The 17,496-nt window shown below is 32.8% G+C and overlaps 1 long non-coding RNA gene across 3 annotated transcripts in view; it reads left to right on the top strand.

Moving 5' to 3' along the window:
* The first annotated feature begins 1,468 nt into the window (after positions 1 to 1,468).
* Positions 1,469 to 17,496, top strand: part of LOC143083219 (uncharacterized) — a 42,562-nt gene continuing 26,534 nt past the window's right edge. For 2 of the 3 annotated variants that reach the window (XR_012980589.1, XR_012980587.1), the window contains exons 1-5: positions 1,469 to 1,607; positions 6,441 to 6,517; positions 6,823 to 7,125; positions 9,072 to 9,437; positions 14,746 to 14,829. This is a non-coding gene — a long non-coding RNA (uncharacterized LOC143083219). The remainder of the gene's footprint in view (positions 1,608 to 6,440; positions 6,518 to 6,822; positions 7,126 to 9,071; positions 9,438 to 14,745; positions 14,830 to 17,496) is intronic. The other variant, XR_012980588.1, reaches the window with a different exon arrangement.

Genomic DNA, 17,496 nt, shown 5'->3' with positions numbered 1-17,496 from the left:
TGTTAATGCTAGTTTAACATGTTTAATGTGAAATAATTATAGCATGTCAACAATATTTGGTATGCAATTGTATAAGCACTGACATCTCTTATCTCTGAGGAGAGTATTTCTATCCAGGACATTCAGGTATGGTTCTTTATCTTTGTACGTTTTTTGCATTATTTAAAGAATGACTATTTTGAATACACATTGCATTATACTTTCAAATAAACATACAAAGGAGAATTATTATTTGATAGGTAAAACTATAATGAACGATTCACCAATGTTATCCTTAAGATGTGTCTTTTGAATTTTACATGATATAGTGAAAGTGAAAATAAGAGAAATGATTTTGATATTCTTTCTTAATATTTTACGCTTTATTAGTGAATGTGCTTAACTTCTAACAGTATATCAAAGAATGTCTAAAAAGAAATGCATAGAGCCTTGAAATGCTACAATGTATTGCTTGTCCTTATGTCACCCTTCAGTATCACAGGTGCAAAGACTGGTTGGTTTAGCAGCTTATGTTTCACAAACTTGAAATTGCCAAATTTTACTTTATCAGCATATTTTGGCATTAATCTAAATAGAAAGTTCGGCTTTAGTATCCCCATTTGCATAAGACATTCATGTAAGATTTCAGTGCTTACCAATTGCATAATGACCCTTTCTTGTCATTATTATTCCTATTCAATACTGCGTGTTTTTGCTCTGCTCTATCATCGTATTTGTTTAGACAATATTGACTAAAATAGGTAACACTCATGTCCACAGGGACTATGTTCAGGGGCGTTTTAAGGGTGCTATTTGTATTCTTGATGCGTATCCTTTTGTCAAGTCCCACTTGTTATCTAGCCTTGTTTGTGTCAACCCCCTTTTGTCTTCATCCTTAATGAGTATCTTACTTATGGCCTGACAGTTTTCAATTATTCAACCTCTCTGTTTACAATAGCATGTAATTAAGTCTTGTTTAACATTTTTCATGTCTTGATAGTCAATAAACTGTGCAACTTATTGTACTAAATTTACATAGTAAATAATCACTAAGCGATTGAAAGATTTTTCTTTCCCTAATGTTTTTGTCTGCGAGTTTTTCTTTTGTTTGTAATAAACTTGTGTATCTGTATGTTTTTTGTTTACCTCTAGTGTATACCTCCTTCAAATAGTCATTAGTCAATTAAACTGAAACAAATTCGGTTCACAAGCCAAAACTGTGCGAAACACATAAAAAACATAAAATATACGAAAAACCATGGGAATGATAAAAACACTACACTGCTACATAAACAAACGTCAACATAAACTTCTGTATAGATATGTTTATAAAAGATTTAATACTTTTGTTTGTTAAGTGGGGTTTCGTATGCTTTGATATAGTTCTCTTTTTCTTACCTAGCAATTGTGGAAAAACTCCGAGTGACCCATTTGTGTATTCATTGAACATGAACTCCATGGCAACACTTCCGGTAAACGAGGTTCCTTCAATAATTATTCGTCAAGTGTGACTGTAGGGATTATGTTAGTGCATTTACTTGAAAGATAGGCTCATAGCTTTTTTTTCTTGTTGCTGATTGTGTAAGGATTAAATAAACTACAAATCGAAAGAGCGATAGTGGTCAACCGTAAGTAGTGGCAGTGCTCCTGTGATTTGTTTCGCATACAATTATTTTTTCTTTGAAACAACCATTTTAAAAATTCAAAATGTGAAAAAAGTATCTTTTGACACGAAATTGACCCTGAACCTGTAGGTACAATATTCCGCTTTGATTTTTTAAATTAGATACACTTACCTTTGAATGTATCGTTTGGGGTGTGACAAACTAAGGAAGTAGTTAACTGCGCAGTTATTGACACGTGACTGTTGTAGCCAGACATAGAGAAAGGAGGTCAGTTTTTTTTTTATATTTATAATATTGGAAGCGTTTGTATGCATTATTATATTCATTTAATGAATATCATTGTTTATTTCATTCTTATTATCCTACCTTTTCTATAGTAAATGTGTTCTTTTCTGTGCAGTTAAATGAGGGTGTAAATGTTTCATCAAACTTACTATGAAAGTATCATGATTATTTGACAATGTATTTTGTTTTGTATTTCAAATTGTAAATAAATTATTTCAAGGTTTAGTGTGTTCTATGCGATAACTGAAGTCAAAGTAGTCAATACAAATGTCTATCTTTTCCTCGCATTTGTTTATTAGACCTTAATGTAAATGCATACCATTGAATTCCACAACAAGCTAAAGACAAATGGTCCTAAGTTTTAAATATATGATGATTAGCTTCAACTTACATCATTTTAACATTTCTTACCGTTACAGACCACAACGATCCCATAACTATTGTTCACGATTACAATATATTCACTAATTGGTCGTCCATTGTCTGTATTACCTTGTTAATCAAAACACTGAGCCGGCCCATATAACCTGACCTCGATATATATGCGACGTCATAATGAATAGAATGACGTTGATACGTTTAACCAAACATTATCAAGCCATCTTCCAGTGTGTTTTTGAAACAAAGAAATAACTTGTTTCTATCATGTAAAATACAAAATTACAACCAAAATCATTGATTATCTGGTTTTCTTCATATTATTATTGTAAAACCTCAGCTGCTCGCCCCAACAGAAAGCCTCATTTGCTACTTTCGCAGACAACCTGGTTATCGGTACTTATCACTATCGTCAATAAGATTTATGAAGGGTACAACTAGCGGTGTAGAAACTGCTAACTCTACAAATCTTATGAATTATTAAAAAGGCTCTCACTCCGTATTGCTAACTTCTCAATATACTGCGAAATGTCTTGTTGATTTTTTACCGCCCTTAAACTTTTTATAATGATATCAACTAATCCATATCATAAGTCAACCCGCAACCATTCAATTACCAAGCACAGAATGAAATATGTTTTCTGTTTACAAAACCTTGAATTTTTCGAAAAACTAAGGATTTTCTTACCCCAGGAGTAGATTTCCTTAGCCGTATTTGGCACAACTTTTTGGAATTTTGGATCCTCAATGCTCTTCAACTTTGTATTGATTTGGCTTTTTAACTATTTTGATCTGAGCGTCACTGATGAGTCTTATGTAGACGAAACGCGCGTCTGGCGTATAAAATTATAATCCTGGTACTTTTGACAACTAATTAAACAGCTGATTTGGAAATAAGTGAAAATTTACAATTTCAAATACAGAAGTACAGTACTTTAAAAAAAAAATCTAAATTTAGTTGAAATAATAAAACAAAATGACATAAACGTTTATAAATTTAAATATAAAGATGTTTTTTAGTGGTGTATAATCTCTTAAAACTATGTATTTGAAAATAGTATAAAATGTTTCTTATGTTATTCTGTCGTTTTATTCGAATGTCACTTAGCTGAAGACACAAATACATACAATGTTTTCATATTTTTCTATTTAAACCTTTAAATTATAGATTTAAACAAACAGACAAAGACATAATTGCAAAGGACATTTAAATATAACGATTATTTTTCGAAAGAGTATATATTTGACCCAAATCTATTCATTATTAAATACAATGTATACGGTTAAAATATTTTCCTTAGTATTTACCTGATTGCATTCATACAGATTTCTGAACACAAAACATGGCTGTCCTATCTTAATTATAAATCAGTAAATCGGTTGTAAAATTACTATTTAGACATGGGCGATTTTAAAAGATTCTTTTTGGACCTTGTTTGAAGAAATGCAATTCTGAAAAAACGAAGTGATATTCTAAATTTAATGAAGTATATATGACTTCTCCATAAGAGGATAAAGTTCATAAGATTTAATCATTCAGTAATTTATTCCAATTATTCCTTTCAAAACATGGAAAAAAGACAGCTACATGATAAAGCAAATAATATTTATCTTTATGAAACGAGACGATTACAATAGAAATATAAAAAGTTTTCACACCTAAGCACCAATTACTAATCTAATCCATTTGTGGAGTATATATATTCAAGATTCTAATAATGAACCATTGTTTTTGTCCAATAACGCTCGCCTTTGTCACAAAACGTTCATTTGAAGTACCAAGAACTTAAGAATAAAAATTCAGTGTCTACTTCACAAATAATACTAGATGTATAGACTGTTAATGTGGAAGTTGGATATATATTTTTTTAGCTTAGTTTAACCCGTTATTTGTCTTTGTTCTACTATGTGTCTTTTCATCGTATGAGTGACTGATTTGGTATTTATGCAACACCACATACCATTTGATCTGATATTTTTTATTTAACTGTTGTCATTTCTGTTGCAGATGATTCCTCAGATTTCGATTCAAAGGGTTTTTATCGTATTGTTTTTATTTTATTAACCCCTGTATTTATATTTACTTGACTTCTACTTTATCGAGTATGTGTTTTCTTTATACGATACGATGTACAAATAGCAACATGTTTTGTGTTGATATAATAGGCTTTTTCAAATTAGTTATCTGCTAAATTTTTTGTGAAGATTTTATTTGATTGATTTGTCTGTTTGTTGAATTAATTAGTCAGTTGGGTTGTATATATGTGATGAATGTTCAAATGTCCGATGAATATTAAAACAGTTTTTGCTCCTGGATCCTAAGTACTGTCACATGTTAAACACTTTAATTGCCTTGAATTCAAAGTGCCTGCATTATATAACTAAAATGATGAAAAATGTGTCAAAGGCGATTATTAAGGGAAAGATTAACGTATAAACAATTAAATGTTAAAGCTGACAGCAAACGACAATTACTGCAATACAGACTATTGGCTATTGGAAGGCAAATACATAATACTGCAGTGTAAACCATATTTACAGGATTTCAAGCACACTATCATATAACCCACCGAACTGGAATGGTGAAACAGCATAACATAGGAAAACCTGTCATAATCAGTTGAATATGGCTGATTGTACTTAAAAGGAACTGTTTTAATTGTAAATATTTCACACGTTACAAAATGAATCTATTCCTTTCATCGCATTGTATTATATTGCAGCTTCCTGTTTGTGTGTAGTACCTTTATTTTAAAACGTGTGAAGTTGCAATTGTAGGTCATCACAAGACTGTTTTATAAGGATTATTTTTTTTAACAAATTCCTATTAGCAATGCGGTGGACACATACACGAGATAAAGCCGATAATTTGAAAACTTTCACGCGTTCATATTTCAAAAGTACTAAACAACGTTTGTATCATAATGCAATATGCACCATTTCATGGTAGCAAAATTTTATTATAAATTACTTTTTGAAAATACTGATGAATCGAATATAGCTGGCAAATGCAATATAACTAGATATATATAGCTACGACACAAATATGCATCTTTGTTTAAAAACACTCATTTGGTTTGTATGTAAATTAAAACATTGAAAATTCTTTAGTGGGGGGGACACTTCAGTGAAATAAATGCCAAATGGACAACGGCTAGCATTAAATTAAAAAAAAATAGATTTACAATATCTTTATTTATCATGCGATCATGGTTATCAAGTTCATTGTATTTGATTTTAGAAACATTAATCCCGGCCAGATCTACTGGGCACTTTTCTACATATATATTTTTATATGGATCAGTTTAAGCCACTTTCAACTACATTATAATTAGAACATGCCTGTATCAAGTCAGGAATATGTCAGTTGTTATCTATACTCTGATGTGTTTGATCTTTTGATGTTGCCATATTCTTCCTAAACATTTCATCTGACAGCTAGGATTGTTGAGGGTAAAACCTGTCAGTTTTATAATAGAACAGATTTTGTAACCGTTGTACCTCAAAAAACATCTTTGGACGGTCCTGCTAAGATCTGGTTCTAACAGTTGTACACCATAACAGATTCTTTTATTTCAAAAAATGTCACTAAATATTGCTTACCCCTAGCCTTCTTTCAATTCTTTCATCAGTTTTTTTGTCAGTTTCACATAGCTTATATTTGTTTTCTGCCTTAACCCTTCTACGGTTTTCAAGCAAGAACTGGTATTAGGCGTAGAGAATACATACTTATACTAAAGGTGTGCATATCGTCATGTTGTTTTATTTCATTAAAATTACAAAAAATAGTAGGTATATATTTTTATACACACACATTCAATTTCAAACTTCAACATCGCTGTTTCACTTAATCCAGTTATCATTTTGGGGATTTTTGTATACTCTGGTTTTTTTTATTTTTTAAGGGGGGATTTGGGTAGGTTTGTGTTGCTCAGTATCAAGTTTAGTGCTGTGATCTGAAGTTGTTTGTTTCTCCGTAGTTTTTACGTTATTTTGCCATCGCGTTGTCGAGTTCATAAGAAAATAAATGTACGTTAACACTTTAGATTTAATTCACTCTTCTTCTTTTATTTTTCCTTGTTTGTTTGTTTGGTTCGTTGGGTTTTTTTTTATATTTTTTTTCAGAAGGGAGGATTTTATTTTTGTTTTTATTTCATTTGTTGCTTTTTTTAGATTGTTCCTCCTGTTAAACGAGTATTAACATAACATGATGAGATTATATTATTCATTACTACTCTTTCTAGCAGCAGGTATGTATATAGATAACCAAGTTGTACATGTTGTAGGCATAAAATAAAATTTGCTGGAACTATGAATATTATGTTAACCGTTATTAAGTTTGATTAATTTTGAACAATTATATTGTTTGATATTTAATGAATATCTTGTATTAAGTTATGCGTTTGATTTTTTTGATTTTGCCATTTGACTAGTATTGGAAATCGATAGCTAATTTGATTTGACAACATAAATAAATTGCTGAACAAAACAACATGATATAATTTGAATTACCTATCCCTAACACACTATACATATCTGTTTATGCAATTCACAGCTGGCGATGGTATACATGGGTGTTTAACATGGGAACTTGGTGGACATTCTATTAGATTTGTATGCATAATTCAGGACAACTCCAGGACAGTACATTTGGTTGATAATCATGAAAAAACTGTTGCAAGATGTACATTTAATGGATCGTCTAGTATATGTTCCTCGTTCAAATTCGTTAAGGCAATCATTAAAGAAAATTTAGTGACATTTGATATAGACTTAAATCTGAAGAAGGACTTAAATGGAAACTGGACATGTTTACAGAAGGATCAAACGTTTATGTCAGAGGTTTCAACATCAAGAGGTTGTTAATTTATAATTGCATTATTATGATTTTTTTGTTTTATAAATAAAGGCAACAGTAGTATACCGCTGTTCAAAACTCGTAAATCGATGGACAAAAAACAAAATCGGGGTAACAAACTCAAACTGAGGGAAACGCATTAAATATAAGAGGAGAACAACGACACAACATTGAAATGAAACACACACAGAAACGGACTTAGCATTAGACAAAATCAGATGAGAATAACAAATATAACATCAAAACCAAATACATGAATTTGGGATAGAAAAGTACCGTGACACGTCTTATAGTAATGTGAATTCACACTCATAAATTTATTTAAAATTTCATTCATAATTATAATACTTAGTTAGTAATTTCCGATAATGCATTTTTTTTTGCATCATCTTAAAGCTCAAAACTTAGTCTAATAAGACAAACTGTTTTAGCATAGAACAAACCATGCAGGGTTTGTTTTAAAAAATCGATGGCAACTCCTTCATATTTTTTTTCTATTAACAAACTAATCATATATTTGTACGTTCATCAGTAATTGGTAGTTTGTTAGTGTTTTAAGAATATAAGATTCCCTTGGTGTGTGATTATGAAAAATAGCCATTCAATCTTAATTTCTCAACTTGTCAGTGCATTACTTTCATCTCTTGGTTGTTATGATCAATTCTTTTAAGAGTAAATACCTTTTTTCATGATCCTATCACTTTTATTTAACGAAAAACTTGATTGGCTACCATATAGGACTAATTGTTGATTTCAAAGATCAAACAATTATTCTTAGACTACGTTTTGAGCTTTAAATTGATGCAAAAAAGGCATTATCGGAAATTACTTACTAAACTTTATATTTATGAATGAAATTGTAACTTTTTAAATCTTTGATATTCATATATTTTTGAATAAACAAAAGACTGTTTTTTCTACCTCAGGAATAGATTACCTTAGCTGTATTTGGTTAAACTTTTAGGAGTTGTTGGTCCTCAATGCTCTTCCTCTTCGTACTTTATTTGGCCTTTAAAACATTTTTTATTCGAGCGTCACTGATGAGTCTTATGTAGACGAAACGCGCGTCTGACGTAAATATAAAATTTTAATCCTGGTATCTATGATGAGTTTATTGGCAACCACTGGGTCGTTGTCACTGCTGGTGGAGATTTATGTCCCCGATTGTATCACCAGCCCAGTAGTCATCACTTCTGTGTTGACTTGAGTTATCATCGATATGTTTATAATTATAAATTAATTATTAACAAAACTTAGATTTTGAAAAACTACGGCTTTTCTACTTCAGGAATAGATTACGTATACCCTAGCTGTATTTGGTAAAACTTCAAGAATTGTTGGTCCATAATGCTCGTCAACTTCCTACTTCATTTGGCCTTTTAAACATTTTTTTATTCGAGCGTTACTGATGAGTCTTATGTAGACGAAACGCGCGTCTGACGTACATATAAAATTTAAATCCTGGTATCCATGATGAGTTTATTTGCAACCACTGGGTCGATGCCAATGCTGGTGGAGATTTATTTCTCCGAGGGTATCACCAGCCCAGTAGCCTGCACTTCTGTGTTGACTTGAGTTATCATCGATATGTTCATAATTATAAATTAACTGTTAACAAATCTTTGATGTTTTGAAAAACTAAGGTTTTCTTCCTCAGGAATAGATTACCTTAGCTGTTTTTGGTTAAAACGTTTAGGAATTGTTGGTCCTCAATGCTCTTCAACTTTGTACTTTATTTGGCCTTTTAAACATTTTTTGATTCGAGCTTCACGGATGAGTCTTCTGTAGACGAAACGCGCGTCTGGCGTAAATATTAAATTTTAATCCTGGTATCTAAATTAAGGTTTATCTGTATAGTTAATATTTTAAATTTCTATAGATTTGCATACTTTGCTATATACACTTTTTTTAAATAACCAGACTGATCTTTATAACGTTTTTTTCAGATTTAGCTGACATGACGATTGTCAACCTGTTTGGCAAAATCATCGAGGATAACGATGTTCAAAAGCTTCTTTTGAGATGTTCTTCGTGTAGAATACCAAAAGGAAAAAATATAGAGTTTCTATTGAATAATAGTTCAGTGGACAGTATAACTTTTAATAGTGAAACTGGAAAATGTACTCATTTGCACGGAGATTGTATTTCGAGTACTTGTCAATGCAGTCCAACTGGGAATACCTATGATCGTATTTTTTCACTTGAAAGATCGTTTGATACTGCTACATATTTTTCGTGCAAAATGAGATTTGAAGACAAATTAAGATCAGAAATATTCTCTAAGGTGACAACTGTGCATTTCAACGGAAAAGGTAATACATATTTAATTTGATAAGCCAATATGATTGTGTTTTACATTATTTTCAATGTGTTTACCTTTATGATTGAAAATTCATGTGAATAAATTGAAACGCATGTTTAACTGACATGAAAGCATTTGTCAACAGATTGCCTCAAACATATTTTATCTTACTTTTTTTACTTATGTGCTTAAATATACAGACCATGCCATGCATGATATGAAGTATTAATTCATTGCTCAGATAAATGTATAATTGTTTCATAATTAACACACAAAAAACACGAACCATTGCAATTTACATAACTGATAAATCAACAAATATACCTTTATTTACAATACAACCACCAATCGACCCTCAAACGAAAAGACGATTTATTGTATACGAGAGGATCATGATTTATTTTAGTTATAACATTGAGTAGGGAACGCGACACGTTGTCAGATATCCTTAAAATGCACTTACAATATTTTGTGTTACGTTGGAATATGTTTAATGTGCATTTGTCTTATAAACGAAATCTTCGATTCCTTGATTTTCCTTTTTTTTTTAGCTTCATGCACATATAATACCGCAGTCCGACGAGGCCACGATCGCACTACGATCTGTGAAAAAAATACAAGTTTTGATGATCGTAGTACGATATTGTAGATTGCAGTAAGGTCGTATCACGGTCGTGATGATGTCTTCAATATCGTGATGAGTGTGGTCAACTTTGAACATGTTCAAAACAATCGTGGTGCGTTCGTGGCAAAATCAGGTCGTAGTAGAAGCGTAGTGAGAGCGCACTAAGATCGTAGTAAGATCGCAAAGGTCGCTGTACCATCGTAGCGTGAGCGTAGCGAAAGCGTGATTCTATTCAGAGAGACTGCACTACGATCTCACAGGGACGTTATTACGACTGCACTACAACAATCACTTTCTCACCGCGACCCAACTACGCTTCCAATACGACTATACCACGCTGTTCACGACCATATTACGATTCTAGCACGCCCTTGACGACCTCATCACGCTCTTCTTACGACCTAATTACGTTCCTACTTCGACCATCATTATCTTTGTCATTTTCACATAAAATATTTCAAATCTCTGCAGGTTTTGTTTGTCTGTAATAAGAACTGCTTGCCAATTTTCCCTAACGTCCCAACCATGCTCCTCGTTTTTATATAGATTAGACCGTTGGTTTTCCCGTTTGAATGGTTTTACACTAGTAATTTTGAAGGCCCTTTAAAGCTTGCTGTTCGGTGTGAGCCAAGGCTCCGTGTTGAAGGCCGTACCATGGCCTATAATGGTTTACTTTTATAAATTGTTACTTGGATGGAGAGTTGTTTCATTAGCACTCATACCACATCTTCCTATATCTATGACACATCTGTGTCATGTCTGCTATCGTACACTAAAAAAATCGCCATTTGAGCGTTATGGACCAGCAATAGGTTGTAATTTAGGCTGGATTGGTCGGTCCGACATTTCTGCTTGACCAGGATTCGTTCCTATCAGAGCTCCCTCTGTCTCTACATCAACCCCTAACACCACGCCCACGTGTTCTATTAGATTTTGTTGGCATATGACTGTATTGTTTCCGAGAAATCTACGTATCAATCCGAAATAGAAGGTATGGAACTGTATAGATATTGAACACGATGCTGACGTTATTGCTGAGAACGTAGTAAGATCGCGGTATGAACGTAGTATAATCATGTTAAGAACGTGCTATAATCGCAGTAGACGCTTTGTAAGAGCGTGTTGCAATCGGATATGTCGTGATATGGTCGTAGTGAGAACGTGATGAGCGTCGAAAGATCTTGATAAGCGAATAGAGATCGCAGAATAAGCGCGGTGAGAACGTGGTATAATCGTAGCGGGGTCGTTGTAGAAGTGTATTGAGAACGTAGAAGCATCGATAAGCAACGAACATTTACATTTTCATGCCGCTCATACCACGACCTCACAACAATCAGAATTTATTTTAGATTCGCGGTGAGCGTGGTGTGATCGTAGTCTAGCGGGACTGGGGCTTAATATCTTCTAAACTAGAAATTATAGTAGAATTTGCGTATTTGTACATATGACACTCACAAAACGAAAACAATAACAAACAAAAAGACAAATAATGGGCAGCATAATGTTTGCAAGTAAAGATTATAGTCTCAGTCGATTTTTAAAACAAATAATTGAGAATACCAAATAAGTACTATGTTAAAGGTAATCATTATCGAGTATGTACATCCAAGATGCGTTACAGCAATTGCCAAAGCCAAAATGTTTGACTGTAATGCTCTTCAACAATGTATTTAATTAGGACTTTCACAGGTTTATATTCCAATGTCGCAGCGTCTTGAGTGTTGTGCTGAGTTGTTGCAGTTCTAGACCGTACAGTGACATGTATATGATTCTTTCAATTATATTGAATAATGTTAAACTGTTAAGAAGACCAAATAAATGTGCTTAAAACAATAGTTACTTCGTCATTCGTTTCATGTGAAATGCATGCGTTGAGGTGTGGTGTATGCTAAAAGACACTATTACCTATTACCATTGTCAAGACGGCAAAACTATAATGCTGATGCCATACGAATATTGATACATTTAAGTATTAAAATAAAAGATTATGCTATATACATGACATGTTCCAGCTTACAAAGCCGCAAACAATATTGTTTTGTTTCCAAGAATAACTACATTGACTGCCTGATTTAGGAACTCGGGATAAATAACACACTTGAAAATCCTACATATAGACTAAGTACGCTTACGAAGCAGGAGATCCTGGAAAAATACAAATCGGTTCAATTCTCCTTTGGTGTTAATCCAAAGGATGAAAACCAGGCTCTTCCATCCTTATATTTGATTCATTAGCGTCACAAGAATCCTTATAAGGAAAGGTATATTGCAGGTTCTTCCTAGTGTACCACTTAACCCTTTTCTAAAGTTCTTACTGTCGTACTCACTGCAGTTAAAGAAGGACTTCGGATATATTCCGAAACGGCATATTCAAGAAGTAGCATTAGATGTGGATACTGAAGAGTTCAAACGAGTTATTGGTGAATTTACAATCTCAATCATTAAAACATTGTACCAACATTTAAACCTTTGATTTTTCAACTCTTTATACCACTATTCCACATGCTAAACTAAAAGCTCGACTGAAAGAACTCGTCAGCTTATGTTTCTTTAAAAAAAAAGTCAGTATTATATCCCTTTTTCTACATGCTCAATTATGGCGCATGCATTTAGTTTGAATGTTGCTTTTCTTGATTTGTTTTTCAACTGTTAACATTCATTATGCGCATTTCGACAAATAAAGGTTCTTCGGTGATTTTCGAAGTCAAAATCGTTCAAAAATATTTACAAACGTCTAAGTGCCAAAATTTAAGCTAAAATTCACAAAGGTTTGCCTGAAATGATTATTAAATTCGTGCATTTGTTAAACAAATTTGTAACCCATGTTTATTTTAAAATAATTATATGAATTAACTTTGAAATCTTGCCAGTCAATAGTTCAAATCCTGTGAATCTGTATTTGTGTTACCTTTAGTGGAAATGGGTTGCGCATGTACTAAACATGTTCATGTATTATGTTAACATCGAAGATTAAAACAATGGAGACAATAAAAATAACAATTTTTTAACTGATATGATCAACGAATAATCGCTTTAATCCAGGTAAAATAATAATCTATATATGGTTTAAGCATCCTAATTCAAATCAAACAGACCTAAAACAAAATTGGTTTGCACGTGTTCGCTATCTTTTAATATTAACATTTATGTTAATATCGGATTATACGACCGTAGTTAGTCTTCGGGGTCATGATAATTTTGATCAAATCGGTGAACATGTGATCTTTATAAAAAGCTTAATGGTATAACAAGTTGACGGAGACAATTACCATTTCGAAGGCGGCGATATAAAAGAGAAATTGGGATTGTCTATTATAAATTGTTAATCTTATTTACAGCAAAATCTCAATTCATGAGGAAATAAACACAATAACAAAAGTTTGAGTTGCAGTGACAACTAGATCTTTGCAAATGAAAGATATACTAACATCTGGCTGTATTTTTATAACTTCTAAACAATGCTCCAATTTCACATAACAGATAGCAGAGCACGTGAACAAAATAAAAAATTAACATAGAGATCGTACGTCTAACAGATGAAAATACTGTTATAAGACACGGGTTATGTTCTTCTCATATATATCTTATGATAGTATGATACTAACCCCCTAACGGGTGGGATTGTGCCTGATATTCATATGATGAAGACATAATCTTTTAAAAAGTTTAATCGAGATCTGGAGTTGGCATGTCAGTTAACTGCTAGTAGTCTGTTGTTATTTATGTTTTATTGTCATTTTATTTAATTTTTTTTGTTACATCTTCTGACATCGGAGTCGGACTTCTCTTGAACTGAATTGTAATGTGCGTATTGTTATGCGTTTACTTTTCTACATTGGCTAGATGTATAGGGGGAGGGTTGAGATCTCATAAACATGTTTAACCTCGTCCCAAGTCAGGAGCCTCTGGCCTTTGTTAGTCTTGTATGATTTTTAATTTTAGTGTCTTGTGTATAATTCGGAGTTTATTATGACGTTCATTATCACTGTACTAGTAAACATATTTTTTTAGGGGACCAGCTGAAGGACACCTACGGGTGCGGGAGATTCTCGTTACATTGAAGACCCATTGGTGGCTTTCGGCTGTTGTCTGCTCTATGGTCGGGTTGTCGTCTTATTGACACATTCCCCATTTCTTTTCTTAATTTTATGTATAGAATTTTCAATTGAAACTGTTGATGTCTCAAATATTTTGAATGGAATGATACATTTTGAAAAGTTATAGGAAAGAAAGGAAAATATTACATTTATTATACAAACACATACCTGATTATAAACAGCACATGATACCAATATTTACAACCCTGACACTTAGAATTAGTCAAGTGGTAAAGTTTGAAAAGATAGGCGGAAAAAGTGAAACATTTTCACAAGTAAAAAACGAACTGACAACGCGATGACAAACTGTAAAATATGTCAAAACTAAGAACGTTATTTCTCATATATCGTTATTGGAATTAGTCTAATTCAGGGTGATTACCACCACAGAGAGAGACAAATTGTAGATCGTAAATTATTACATGCTTAGCCATAAACCAACTTGATTTTGTTTTGTTTTATTCATAAATCATGTAAAATAGTATGACAGTTAACAACGTTACTATATTTAGTTTAGTTTGTATTGTTTTGATTTTGGTTTTTGGTTGTTGTTTTTTTTTTAATCAAAAACTTTAATTATTTTGTTTAATTTTCAGAGTTTACAGATAAAGGTACCCGCACATTTATAACAAAATTATCTGATGACCACAATAATCCTAAAGACAAAGATGGAGATACTGGTAATGGAGTATAATTAAATATTTACAAAAGAGATGCAAATTATGAAAGGAGTAATTATCAAAGTTGATCAGTTGGAAAGACACCGATAACACCATGGAAGACAAATACAAAAACGACAAAACAACAAAAGACAAACTGATGTCAATAAACATTACATATAAAACTAGAAAATATATACCAGTAAAAATCCAGGAGTTATTTCAATACTCCAAAAAGGTAGGAAGATATTTATAGATTATCGGTGATCATCTCTACGAGATTGATTTTCTCGCTTGAGCCGGGTACGGCGAAAGCGGGAAAAGCAATCGAGTTGAGATGACCAATGATAATCTGTTTATCGCTATTTTACCTATGACGACGTTGTCAATTTCATGTCAATGTCATTAGCAACGCCACGTGCCTCCTTCGTTTCAAGCGATAATTTTCCATCTCAAGCGAGTAGCATGATATGACAAAATATCACATAAAAAGATCAGAGGAAAAATGCACAAAACAGCGGTAATGCTCTCTATAGAACATCCATCGTGTTGCTGATTGTTCTTAAGTGATAGGACTCATTCAAGGATATCATAATCTAACGAATGAAGACAGGATGGAAGCTATGACAACTTGATTAAACCCGTGGTCATTTATGGCAAAAGATATTCCAAACGGTAAACAATCGCATAATGTTGTCTACAAAACGTAAGATATGAGTAATTCGACATTACAACGTACACTAGAAACCCGTGGTTTTAAAGCTTCCTCATTAGAATAATCACACTATTAGGCATAATGATAGACACATAACCTAGTATGGTGGATTTTTCAGTACACAACAATTTTGACCATCAAATTAAAAACCAGAAATTGTACCAAATAATGTAGTATTGCCAGAAACATATTAGTTCTCTATCATTATTTACCTTTTTTTCGATTGGTAATCAAAGGCGAGAATGAAGACCTAATCTTTTTTACAACGGTCATGATAAGCTACGTACAAACCAGTGATAAGCTTAGAGAAATCAATACCTTTATTATAACTATCTACAATCGATTCTAAAAATGATTATATATATATATGTCGTGTGGTCTAGCGGGACGGCTGCAGTGCAGGCGATTTGGTATCACGATATCTCAGTAGCATGGATTCGAATCCCGGCGAGGGAAGAACAAACAATTTGCGAATGCAAATTTACAGATCTAACATTGTTTGGTTGATGTTTAGACGAGTTGTATATAGATATATTAAAATTTGAAATTCGCAGACTACATTTCACATCAAAGAATAAAGGTGCGGTAAGATATTGTCACTTGCGCTTTCATGCATTCAGGCAACGACGATTTAACAATGCCCTGGACGACACTACCGTTGGAAACTTTCGTATATATAGTTTGTCTTAATATCAGCCCAACAATGTTAGATCTGTACACTGGCGGAATCAAATGTTTTGTTCTTCCCTGGCCTGGATTCGAACTCATGTAACTGAGATATCGTGGCACCAAATCGCCTTGCACCGTGCCCAATTCGTTAGACCACTAGACCACCTAGGGTCTACTCTAATAAAGCTTTCAGTGGCCGCGTGTTACGTTTTACAATTTTATCCATCGGATAAACAGTGATAGTGATACAAAGCTGAAAACACATTCTGTATATACAGTCGTCTAAATATCACCCCAACAATTTTAGATCTGTAAATTTGCAGAAGCATAATTTTTGTACTTCTCTGGTCGAGATTCGAACTTATGCTGCTGAGATATCGTGGCACCCACTCGCCTTGCAATATGCCATCTAGGCTCTACAATAAGAACAATTTCGGTGGCCGGGTGTCACCTTTCTTCGGCATTTGTTATATAGCGTCGTTACACGGGACAATATATATAAGGCATGCAGCTGAATTATCTATTGTAGAGGGTCTTACAAATTGATGTGTGATGCAGTAATAGAATTATAATATTATGAGCAATTCTTAAACAGTGACAACACTAAGACATATGTTATAAATCGGATCATCAGTGATGGTGATACAAGGCTGAACACATTGTATATATATATATATATGTATACAACTCGTTTATCCATCAACCCTACAATGTTAGATCTGTAAATTTGCTTTGGAAAATGTTGTTTGTGCTATATATATATAAATACATATATATATATATAGCACAAACAACATTTTCCAAAAGACCAAAATAGGGAAAACGTATATTTTAACAAAACGCATTTGACAAACATGTATTCACAAGGACACAAGAAAAGCCCAAAACCAACTTGTTCATGTTGTTTGTACTAAAAATACATTTAAGTCCTCAACACAAGAAGTAATTATTGAGGTAAAATTAGGTCTAAGAAAGCATTTACAATTAAGATGATGACGCCTCGGAACTAACAGTTCATCCAGTGCTATGGCTTATATTTAGAAAGATTTAAAGAATTGCACTGACTAAAATGTATTTTAGACGGACGAATTACGCTTTAAAATTTCATGCATCCGAAGAGCTTTCCTGGATTTTCCTTAAAGGTAGATAATGCATTCACAGAACACATGTATGGCACCATGTGTATAGAAAAGGTCTAGATTTATTTTTGTTTCTTTGCTTTCTTCTCTTGCGTGGAATTTTTATATGTTTTATATCATATTTTTTTTCATTGATTGTATGGGGTTTGACCGTTCCTGATGAAG

This window comes from Mytilus galloprovincialis, chromosome 7 (genome assembly GCF_965363235.1).
Source record: "Mytilus galloprovincialis chromosome 7, xbMytGall1.hap1.1, whole genome shotgun sequence".
Taxonomy (NCBI): domain Eukaryota; kingdom Metazoa; phylum Mollusca; class Bivalvia; order Mytilida; family Mytilidae; genus Mytilus; species Mytilus galloprovincialis.
The sequence above is the reverse complement of the archived record's forward strand: the minus strand, read 5'-3'. Positions and strand labels throughout refer to the sequence as shown.